Raw genomic sequence first — 12437 nt, forward strand, 5'->3', positions numbered from 1 at the left:
TGTCTACATTATGGTAAATTTCTAATACCCTTTTAATTTTGGAGAGAAAATAGTTGAGCAAAGTGCAGTAAAATTTTAATTGATAAGATCTCATTCATTAAAAGAAAGTTTCTGCCTTCAGACAAGGTCTGAAATGACAGAAGAATAGTTTTTCATAGTTAAACAATCAGGTATTAAGTGTTCTGTGGTTGTCACTTTCTAAATTCTTACTGATTTTTAGTGCTCTTCTATGCTTCTAACAACATTTAACCCCAAACAATGTAGAACCAAAGTACCTATCCATATATAGTTTTGGCTACCATTTTTGGTAGGCTGAGTTATACAGACCTTGACTAAAGTCAAATTAGAAGTCACCATGCATAGGAAAGTATGATTAGTGGGAAAAGTGAAAGTTTAGAAATTAATCAGCTAATCACCAAGCATTATTTACATATTTACTAATATGCCAGGCATTGTTTTAAGCATGAAAAATAGAAAAACAGTCCCTGCTCTCATTGAGTTTATTTATTTATTTTTTTTTTATTTTTTATTTTTATTATTATTTTATTTATTTATTTTTTTTAATAGCCTTTTATTTACAGGATATATACATGGGTAACTTTACAGCATTAACAATTGCCAAACCTCTTCTTCCAATTTTTCACCTCTTACCCCCCACCCCTCCCTAAATGGCAGGATGACCAGTAGATGTTAAATATATTAAAATATAACTTAGATACACAATAAGTATACATGACTAAAAATTATTTTGTTGTACAAAAAGAATCAGGACTGAATTATTGTACAATTAGCTTGTGAAGAAATCAAAAATGCATGTGTGCATAAATATAGGGATTGGAATTCAATGTAATGGTTTTTAGTCATCTCCCAGAGTTCTTTTTCTGGGTATAGCTAGTTCAGTTCATTACTGCTCCATTAGAAATGATTTGGTTGATCTCGTTGTTGAGGATGGCCTGATCCATCAGAACTGGTCATCATCTAGTATTGTTGTTGAAGTATATAATGATCTCCTGGTCCTGCTCATTTCACTCAGCATCAGTTGTTAAGGTCTCTCCAGGCCTTTCTGAAATCATCCTGTTGGTATTTCTTACAGAACAGTAATATTCCATAATTTTCATATACCACAATTTATTCAGCCATTCTCCAACTGATGGACATCCATTCAGTTTCCAGTTTCTAGCCACTACAAAAGGGCTGCCACAAACATTCGTGCACATACAGGTCCCTTTCCCTTCTTTATAATTCCTTGGATATAAGCCCAGTAGTAACACTGCTGGATCAAAGGGTATGACAGTTTGATAACTTTTTGAGCATAGTTCCAAACTAATTTAAAATGGTTGAACGTTCACAACTCCACCAACAATGAATCAATGTCCCAGTTTTCCCACATCCCCCAACAATCATCATTATTTTTTCCTGTCATCTTAGCCAATCGACAGGTGTGTAGTGGTATCTAGAGTTGTCTTAATTTGCATTTCTCTGATTAATAATGACTTGGAGCATCTTTTCATATGACTAGAAATAGTTTCAATTTCTTCATCTGAGAATTGTCTGTTCATATCCTTTGACCATTTTCAATTGGAGAATGGCTTGATTTTTATAAATTAGGTTAATTCTCTAATATTTTGGAAATGAGGCCTTTATCAGAACCTTTGACTGTAAAAATAGTTTCCCAGTTTATTGCTTCCCTTCTAATCTTGTCTGATTAGTTTTGTTTGTACAAAACTTTTCAGTTTGGTATAATCGAAATTTTCTATTTTGTGATCAGTAATGATCTCTAGTTCTGCTTTGGTCATAAGACCTTCCCTTCCACAGGTCTGAGAGGTAAACTATCCTATGTTCCTCTAATTTATTAATAATTTCATTCATTATGCCTAGGTCATGAACCCATTTTGACCTTATCTTGGTGTCGGCGTTAAGTAATGGATCAATGCCTAGTTTCTGCCATATTAGTTTCCAATTTTCCCAGCAATTTTTATCAAACAGTAAGTTCTTATCCCAAAAGCTGGGATCTTTGGGTTTTCAAAGACTAGATTGCTATATTTGTTGACTGTTTTATCCCTTGAACCTAATCTATTCCACTGATCAACTAATCTATTCCTTAGCCAATACAAATAGTTTTGGTAACTGCTGCTCTATAATATAATTTTTAGATCTGGTACAGCTAAGCCACATCATTTGATTTTTTTTTTTCATTAATTCCCTTGAAATTTTTGACCTTTTGTTTTTCCATATGAACTTTGTTGTTATTTTTTCTAGGTCATTAAAATAGTTTTTTGGGAGTCTGATTGGTATAGCGCTAAATAAATAGATTAGTTTAGTAATATTGTCATCTTTATTATATTTGTCACCTATCCAAGAGCATTTAATATTTTTCCAATTGGTTAGATCAGACTTAATTTGTGTGAAAATGGTCTGTAATTTTGCTCATAAAGTTTCTGATTTTCCTTGGCAGATAGATTCCTAAATATTTTATATTATCAGTAGTTACTTTAAATGGAATTTCTCTTTGTAACTCTGACTGTTGGATTTTGTTAGTGATATATAAGAATGCTGATGACTTATGTGGGTTTATTTTATAACCAGCAACTTTCTAAAGTTGTGGATTACTTCTAATAACTTTTAGCAGAATCTCTGGGTTCTCTAAAGTATACCATCATGTCATCGGCAAAGAGTGATAATTTGGCCTCCTCATTGCCTATTCTTATTCCTTTAATCTCTTTTCAGCTCTTATTGCTATAGCTAAGTTTCTAATACAATATAAATAGTAATGTATAGTGGGCAACCTTGTTTCTCCAGATCTTATTGGGAATGGTTGGTTTGTCTCCTTACATATGATGCTTACTGATGGTTTTAAATAGATGCTCTGATTATTTTAAGGAAAGTCCATTTATTCCTATACTCTTAAGTGTTTTTAATAGGAATGGATGTTGGATTTATCAAATGCTTTTTCTGCATCTATTGAGAATGATCATATGGTTTTTGTTAATTTGTTATTAACATGGCCAATTATATTGATAGTTTTCCTAATAATTGAACCAGCCCTGCATTCCTGGTATAAATCCTACTTGATCATAGTGTATTATCTTGGAGATGATTTTCTGTAGTCTTTTTGCTAATATCTTATTTAAGATTTTAGCATCAATATTCATTAGGGAGATTGGTCTATAATTTTCTTTCTCTGTTTTCAGCCTACCTGGTTTAGGTATCAGTACCATCTCATTGAGTTTAAATAAAGGAGGCAACAGGTAGAAAATTAGTAACGTAGCAGATACATACATAGAAGAATGAAGTTGACCTTAAAGGGAAAGGCTTAATAAGCCATCAGGGTTCTAGTCTCTTTCTAATGTTGACTTTTCTGTTTGAGTAAGATATCATTCACTGATTTATATGATGTTAAAGCTAGAAATGACCTTGTTTAAATTTTCTACTCTGAAAAATAAGCTACCTTAGTAACTATGTAAAATTGGAAAGTACATCAGTGAGTTATATAAAAGACTTTGAAATTAATTACAGAATTGTGCTTTATTGATGATAAAATACACACACCAGTGTAGGTTGTGCCACAGCCTTCACTGACTAGTCTTAAGTGTTATTTGCCTTCCTTATTTTTAATAAAAGTATATTCATTAGGTATTATTTTAGCCCATGAGTTGTTTGGTAGCCTTGCCTTAATTATTATCCATGTGGGTAAAATTGTCAGTACTGGAACAAGCCAAAACGAAAATCAGAACCTAAAACCATAAATTTTAGGAACTGAGCATTTATTGAGTTTGCTAACAGGTGTATCCCACTTGCAAAGGCAGAGACTGACTAATAGAAGGAGTAAATGGAAAATAAAAATGTTATTATTCTGTATACTGTCATGTAGAGAATATTTTATATTGTATTTATATTATTTCTCTGTAATAATGAATAGAATAATATGGTTGTAAGTGCTAAGAGAAACTAGAAATCCAGGAAATTATGTAGCAAATAAAAACCTCATAATCTTAATGAAAGATATATCTGTTTACCTTGGGAAGATTCATTTGGCATTGCAAGGTTCTCGTTTATCATTAAATGTTTTAGGAGTTTTTGAATTTAGCTTTATTGGGTTTCACAGAATTTAAGAGTTGGAAGGGACCTAGTCCAACCTATGAATAAAAAGAATTAGCTTTTTGCTTCATGAGTTCTAAGGAGGGGAACTCTATGATGTCTCAAGAAAGCCCATTCTACTTCTGGCCAACTTCTAATTATTAGGAAGTTATTCCTGAAATTGCAACTTCTATTTATTGCTCCTGGTTCTGTCCTTTGGGACCAAACAGAAAATAGTATAATCTTTCTTGCATATGACAGCTCTTCAAGTACTTGAAGATAGCTACAGAGTCAGTAACCTAAACATGCCCAATATTTATAATCTTTCATCATATTTTATAGATTAAAGACCCTCTACCACAATAGTTGTTTTCCTCTGGCCACTCTACCTTATCAGTGCCCTAGGAAGATGCTAATTTATCAGTAAGAATGAATAATGGCAGATATTTATGTTGCACTTTAAGGTTTTCTAAAGGCTTTTTATGTATTCTTTTTTGATACACACAACCACCTTATGAGGTGAGTGCTATTCTTGGGCTGAAAGAAGTAAAATGAAAGGATTTGAATTCAGGTCACCTTAACTCAATTTCTAGAGCTTTATCCAATATTCTACATTGTCTTCCTCTTAAGAAAAGGAATATTATCTAAATTTCTGTAATACTTATTTATGGCAGGCAGAGAGACCATAGGTCGGGGTCCTCAATCTATGGCCCCAAGGCCAGATGCAGCAGCTGAGGACGTTTATCTCCCTCACCCAGGGCTATGAAGTTTCTTTATTTAAAGGCCCACAAAATGAAGTTTTTGTTTTTACTATAGTCCAGCCCTCCAATAGTCTGAGGGAAAGTGAACTGGCCCCCTATTTAAAAAGTTTGAGGACCTCTGCTAGGTTCTTGAAAGCTTTGCCAATAGAACATAAGCCCTGGAATCTTAGAAGAAAAAATGAACTGATTATGTGATATGAACAAGAGACAAGAAGGAAAGAAGCATGCAGAAAATTCCATTGTTATCCTTACAATGTTGAGGAAAAAACAAGGAAACCCTCCAGCATTTATATGGACTTGCCTTAGTGAACTGTTGGGAGAATTGCTTAAGATGGGCAATCATGAATGGATTACAATTGAGGGAGCTCCTGAATTGATGAGATCACAAATCTATTTGAATTTTGGAAGGAAGTTTCCAGTGAGGAAATTCCTTGTACTAATGAAGAAAGTCATCTGTCTTTCAATTTGGTGTCTGAGTAGAGTATTGAAAAGTTACTTGAATTGCCCATGATTACAGAGTCAGTATGTATCAAAAATCTCCAAAATACATATTAAAAATCCTCCCTTGGTTCACTAAAGTAAAAATAAAAAAAATAAAAAAAAAATAAATGAAATTCAGAACATCAGCATCATCAGAAAGAAGCTTAAGACTACTTAATTACTAGGATAACCAAATTTGACCATTAACCTAAAAAGTGGAATTTTTATTTTGTTCTTCATGCCATAATGCTAGAAAGACAGTATTTAAGTCTGATCAGAGAGTCTCTACGATTTAGATTTCCTTCTTTAAACACTGGAGGATGCTATGTTTTTTGAGCAGGTTTTGAGAGGTTTAAACCTTATATATGTAAAAATATATCTTTTTTATATGTAAAAGTCACATATGTAAAAATAAATAATATTGGGGGGGACAAAAAATGGGAATCAGAGAGACTTGTTTAGGCTTAGGTTATCAATTGCAATAAAGTGAAATGAGTAGCACCAGTAACAGCAATATTGATGATGATCAATTGTGAATGACTTAGTTATTTTCAGCAATACCATGATCTAAGACCATTTCAAATGATGAGGAAAAATGCTATCTACCTCCAGAGAAAGAACTGATAGTATCTGAATGCTGATCAAAGTGTTGAGGTCAGGAACCAAATGTTGAGGTGTAGAGCACATGTTGAGGTCTACATTTGGGGTACCTAAATGAAATTAGGGTTTAGTTAAGGTCTAGTGGCAGGTTTGGGGTACAGGGAGTCAAACAGAGTTCCCCTGCAACCCCCTTAGATTCGGCGCAAGGATATGGCGGTATATGAGGTCTAGAAGCGGGGTGGATTCCCAATAAAAGCATTTATTGGCCCAGAGAGCTAGATTAATAAAAGAGGTTTATTATTGAGTTTAGAAGTAGGAGATAGGTGAAGGTAGAGATAAGGAGGGCACTGGACAGAGGGTCCAGTGGACAGAGGGTCCTCACATGACGACCATGTTTGGAATCTCTGTAAAGAGGGGTTCCCAGTGTGGTCCTTTTAAGTCGGAGACTTAGCTCGAGGGGCTTTGGGGTGTAGCCCCAAAGTTGGCTCAGATCCGGGTGGGGCTGGGACAGGTCCAGACCTTCTATTGGAATTCAAAGGGACCAGGATTTGTGAGTCAAAGGGTAATTTACATTAGCTAGGGGGGGTTGGGAATCAAAGATTGGAATCTTTCCCGCATCAAAAGCATACTATTTTTTACTCTATTTTTTGATAATGAGCTTTTTAAAATTTTGGTCTGTTTCATTGGCTGGGGAAGGTACATATCCAGAAATGAAGGTAATGGAAAAACAAAATATAGCATCAAATTAAAAAAAAAAAAGACATGGATGAATTAAAGAGGTAAAATTCTATAGTATTTTTGGAAAATGATTATGGGGCAGAGCATGAGGAGAGGAGGAGATAGAAAAATCAAGTGACTCTAAAGCTTTGTACCTGGATGATTCAGATGATGAGTTTCGTTTTGGACCTAGTCTGTGCCTCATTTTCATCATTTAGGCTGCTATAAGTGAGGATACATACCTAGGGTAGGGTGGAAGGGAGTTAGGGAGAAATGATTGGATTAACAGGAAACCAGGATAAGATCAGCTTCAGGAATTCACAGAGGCCACTGATTCAGTCATCTAGGCAGAGGTTCCACCCTGGGCAGATAGAGTATGTCCTTGGATTGGGAAGGGATTTTGAGGCCAGTCAGCCAACTTCAATTTTTCTTACTTTGGGACTCACCCCTTCCTTCCTAAGCTTTTCTCATGCAAGTATGTGCCTGAAAAACATATCCAGATAATATTAAAACACAATACACACACACACACACACACACACACACACACACCACTACCAAAAAATTTTAATTACTGTAGTCCTGATTTGATTTCATACAGTAATGCTTTTGTACCTGGATCATCTTGTTTTGAATCTTGATTAACATTCCAGTTGGCAGTCATTATTCTTTTTGCTGCACTACTATAATGTATATAAAGTGAGACTGAACTTACTCTACCAGTCCACCTACACAGTTCTCAAAAAGAACCTAGGGACATCTGGGGAGTCAAGGGTATTTTTTTAATCCCATCAGGCTTCAATTGGCTACCTTCAATTAGGTTTACAAAAGAATACTTATTGCAAATATATAGAAAGAACTGAAGAACTCATTTCCTTTGAACTATTGCCTCAAATTCTAAGAAAAGTGAATTCACATTTAAAGGATATGCATTAAGCATTAAGTTCAGTCAAAGATTTACCTAAAATCATGAAGAATAGACACAACAGACAAAAGTCACAATGAGATCATACCCTCATAGGGCACATGATGCTCTATCCACTATTGAGTGCTCCTAGTGGGGAGGCTTGTTTCTTCACCTAGGGCCTGCAGGCAAGTCCTTGCTTCATTTGAACACAGCCAGACAGGAAAGATAGTCCTTTATAAGTTTTCTCAATTCTAGCTCTCTCTTTTTTTTTTTTTTTTTTCCCCATGTGGTGAAGTGAGAATACATGCACATCTACTGGATTGTGGAGCAAGGCCCCTTCTATTACATGTGATCTTATCTTTCTGGAAGCAAGTTTACCATGCTTGTTCTGAGGATAGGGTTCCATTGTCTAGACTCTATTATATTACACTTATCCATATCACTGGTTTACCATTTATCAAACACTGCCATCCTATTTAAATATGTTCTTCAAGGACAGGACTGTTTGCCATTTTATCTTTATATCTCTTGTGTGTGGCATGTAGCAGGTACTTTGTAAATCCTTGTTGGATTTGATAGTTATATTGCTAATTGTCTCACAAATGGATGCTACTTGAGAGGCAGCTAGATGGAGAAATGTACAGAGCACTGGTCCTAGAGTCAGGAAAATCTGAGTTCGAAATCAACTTCAGATGCTTAAAAGATGTAGGAACAGAGGCAAGTCAATTAACTGTTTCTTGCCTCAGTTTCCTCTCCTGTAAATAAAAGCACATGCATCCCAGGTTTGTTGTGAGAATCAAATGAGTTAATAATTGTCAAGTAGTTAAACACAGTCCTTGCCACATAGTAGGTGCTATATAAATGTTAGTTATTACCATTAATATATTAACTTCTGACCATCCCAGTTACTGTTTTATCTTGTGTTATTTATCTGTGTATGTCTAAATAGGGAATCAGGGAAGAGGGAAACCAGAAAAAAAGAGAGTGGAATTCATAGAGGGATGACTTGAACTTTTTGAATAAGAACCTAGTTCTGGCTCCATTATAAATCTCACTTGTTTCTGATCCAGAAAATTCCTTATCGCCGCACACCAGTTCCTCAGGCATTCACTACACCATCAAATGATGGTTTGAAAACGGGACGTTTGACTTGTTTTTATATAACTCACCAGGAAGGACTCATTTGAACATGTTCCAAGAAATGGACCCTCATTGGCAAATCTTCCCATCACATAAGTGTGATATGATTGCATGAATGAATAATGTTTTTCAAATAATGATTTTTTTTTCCTTCTGAAGAGTTTCAGACAAGTTTTGGTCAAAAATCCCATTAATCTACCATCATTGACTCCTTCCTCTCTGATTGCCACACAATTGCCTTTCTTGTTGATTTTTAACTCTACAACATTTCTCATTCACCTTCTTCAAATTCATACTCACTCACTTAGGCTTTCCTTTCCTCCAATACAGAGAAGCTCCTGAATTGGTTTTGTTTTAGGTCACTTACCTCTCTAGGCCACCTCCACACAGCTACCTAAATGAAATTCCTAATATGTAGGCTAAACTATGTTAATTTCCTATTCTGCATTCTTGAATATTTTCTAGTATGAAGTCTAAGATCAAATACAAATTCCTCTGTTTATCTATCATTCAAATAAGTCACAACCTGGCTCCAGACTGCCTTTTCAAACTGATTAACCTCTTTCATGTGTTTCTCTCTCTTTGATTTATTTAATATTTTCCCCCAGTTATATTTAAAACAACTTTTTTTACATTTGTTTTTAAAATTTTTGGAATTCTAGGTTCTCTTCCTTATCCCCACTCACAATTAAAAAATTACATGTAAAGTTATGCAGAACATTTCCATAAAAGTCATGTTGTAAAAGAAAATACAGATTTCCCACCCTAAAGATAATTTAAAAAACCCTTAAGAAAAATAAAATTTTAAAAAAGAGAGGTGAAGTAAAATATACTTCAATGTATATTTAAACCCAATCAGTTCCTTCTCTGGATATGGATAGAATTTTTCGTCATAAGTCCTTCTGAGGAGTCGTTGGTCATTGGACTGCTGAGAATAAAGTCATCCCAGAACATTGTTATTACTTTGAAATCTATAATGCATTTCACTTTGCTTGAGTTCATGGAGGACTTTTCAGGGTTTTGTTTTTTTTTTTTTGTTTTTTTTTTGAACATCCTGATCATCATTTCCCATAAAACAATGTGTGGTTCAGACAATATTTAATTAAAAAAAAAAAAAAGCTGGAGAGATCTCTAGAAGCAAAGCAAAGTTTATTATACTTTCTCAGGAGAATCGGGTGTCCCACCCATTGAGCAATCGAAGGGAGGAAGCACTCTAGGGGACAGGGTCAACACTTTTAATCCCTAACGCAAATACCCCCTCTTACCACTGACCCTCATGCTTATTGGCTGAGGATTTTACATTCTAACCTCGGGAACAACCCAAGAAATTGAACTTGACCAATAAGTACATAGTTACCCATATTTGACTTAAACAGAAAGACACTAAAGTCATAGGAGAATAACAAGGGGACTTAAGTATGCCCTCGACTTAATGCTTAAAGTCCTTCAGGCCTACTCAAACTTTGAAACAGATGAAGCCTTACTCGATTTTCACAACTGTCTTGAAAGATCTCACCTCATCTCATTCAACAATAATGTTCCATCATAAACACATATTGTAGTTTACTGATCCATTCCCCAATTGATGGTCATCCCCTCAATCTCCAATTTTTTTGCCCTGAGAAGAGAGCCACTATGAATATTTTTTGTACAGATAGGTCATTTTCTTTTAAAAAAAAAAATCTCTCTGGATATTCATGCCTAGTACTGGTGCTGTTAGAGCAAAGGATATTTTCATGTATTCTTTAATCCAGCCACACTGGCTTTATTGCTGCTCCCCTTACATGATACTCTTATCTCCCATTTCCATATTTTATATAGGTTGTCCCATATGATTGAAATGCACTCTTTTCTTATCCTGGTTTCCTTCAAAGTTCAGTCTTCACCCCTATCTCCTCTGTGAAGCCTTTTCTTATTTTACCTCCTCAACTACTAGTGCCTTCTCCCAGAATTACCCTGCATTTATTTTGTATAAGCTTAAATATGCACGGGTTGTCTCTACTATAGAATGTAAGGTCTTTGGAGGCAATAACTGGGTCATTTTATCATTTTATACCAATACCTTACTCATACTAAAATCTAAATCAATACTCATTGATTGATTTGTAGCCTAACTGGTTTTTAGCATAGCATACTATAAATTTTTGTTTAACTTATAGTAGAAGATTATTTTTTCTATATGAAATTAGAGAAAGGTGTGGCACAGAGAGCACTAGCATTAATGAATGGGAGTTACAGGGGATCAAATTTTAACTCAGTATAACAAAACAATTTTTTTAAAACAATTAGAACTGTCACAATATTGATTGTTGTTAATAGATATTCAAGAAAAGGCTGAATCATTCATTTAGTGGGAAAAACAGAAGGAATTTGTATTTCCGAATAGGGTTGGACCAGGTGATTCCTTTGGGACTTTGGGTACTTGTTGCTCATTAACTAAACTATTCATTCCATTTGCAACTGCATTTATAATTCCCACTCTTGGACTATTTATAATTCATTTATATCTACATCTTTGCCTACATATACATATATCTATATGTGTTGTATGAAATCATAAATAGTATGTACTATATGTATATGTGTTCACTATTGATTATATTATAACCCCATGTTGCAAGTTAATATCCTTAGTGTCCAAACTAAGCACATTTTTTGAACAAAAAAAAAAATGCTTAAATATTGCAATTATATTAAAATGAAAAAATAGGATAAAAATTATATTAAAATTGGAAAAAATAGGATAGGGATAAGCACTAGATATGTGATCAGGTTACCCATGTTAAGAGACTCCTTCTACCAATGCATGTTGGTAAATTATCCCTTACTTATAATAAAGTTTTCCAAAGTACCAAGATGTTACATGACTTTCCAAAGATCTACTGTATTGCCAAGGAAGATACTTGAACTCAAATCTTCCTGATTCCTGGGCTCTGAGGCAGATTGTCTATCCACTATATCAAGCTACCTCTCCTAATTGACTTGTCCAGGATCACAGTAAATGTCTGAGGCATTATTTAAAGGTTTTCCTGCTTTCAAGTTCAGTGTTCTATTCAGTATGTTACCTATTCCTTCGGTAGTAAGGAATAAGGATAGTGAATAATTACTATAGCATACGTTCATATCTTTTAACTGCAGCATATGAAATGTGACAGGAAAATGACTTGGAAAATAATGTCCTAGATTAATGTGTTAGTGAGTAATCACAATTTTTCTTGTTTAAATAGAAACATTCTTAAGAATTTGAAAAATCGTTTCATATTTCCAGCAAGAAAATTGACACGCAGTATATTAATTGAGAATTTTTCTATGTCAAATTAATCATAAAGAAATATTTTTTCAAGGCAGTATTTTGCTATGTGTTAAGGATACAGAAACATATGAAATAATTCTTACACTTAAGAATATTACATTTTATCCAGGGTAATATGTAAATATAAGTACATAAAATATATATAGGTGCATTGGCATATAGGGAAGGGGATCAGAAAAGGCCTAATGTAGAAGGCAGTCCTTAGATATAACTGTTATAGAAAGGGAGAGGCAGAAATGATGAGATTCCAGGCAGGAGTGACAGCTTACATAAAAGCATGGAGAAATGTGTGTGAGGAACAATAAGAAGTACAATTTAGCTAGACTAGAGACTGTGTGAAAGGAAATAATTTATAGGTTGGAAACCTAGGTAGAGTCTGGTAGTTTAGGGCTTTAAAAAATGTTAGAGAAGAATTTGTATTTGAACCTAAAGATAATAGGAT

At 34.4% G+C, this 12437-nt stretch overlaps 1 protein-coding gene across 1 annotated transcript in view; it reads left to right on the forward strand.

Moving 5' to 3' along the window:
- Positions 1–12437, forward strand: part of TJP2 (tight junction protein 2) — a 113123-nt gene that overhangs the window by 445 nt on the left and 100241 nt on the right. The gene's annotated exons all lie outside the window — the stretch shown is intronic.

This window comes from Sarcophilus harrisii, chromosome 1 (genome assembly GCF_902635505.1).
Source record: "Sarcophilus harrisii chromosome 1, mSarHar1.11, whole genome shotgun sequence".
Taxonomy (NCBI): domain Eukaryota; kingdom Metazoa; phylum Chordata; class Mammalia; order Dasyuromorphia; family Dasyuridae; genus Sarcophilus; species Sarcophilus harrisii.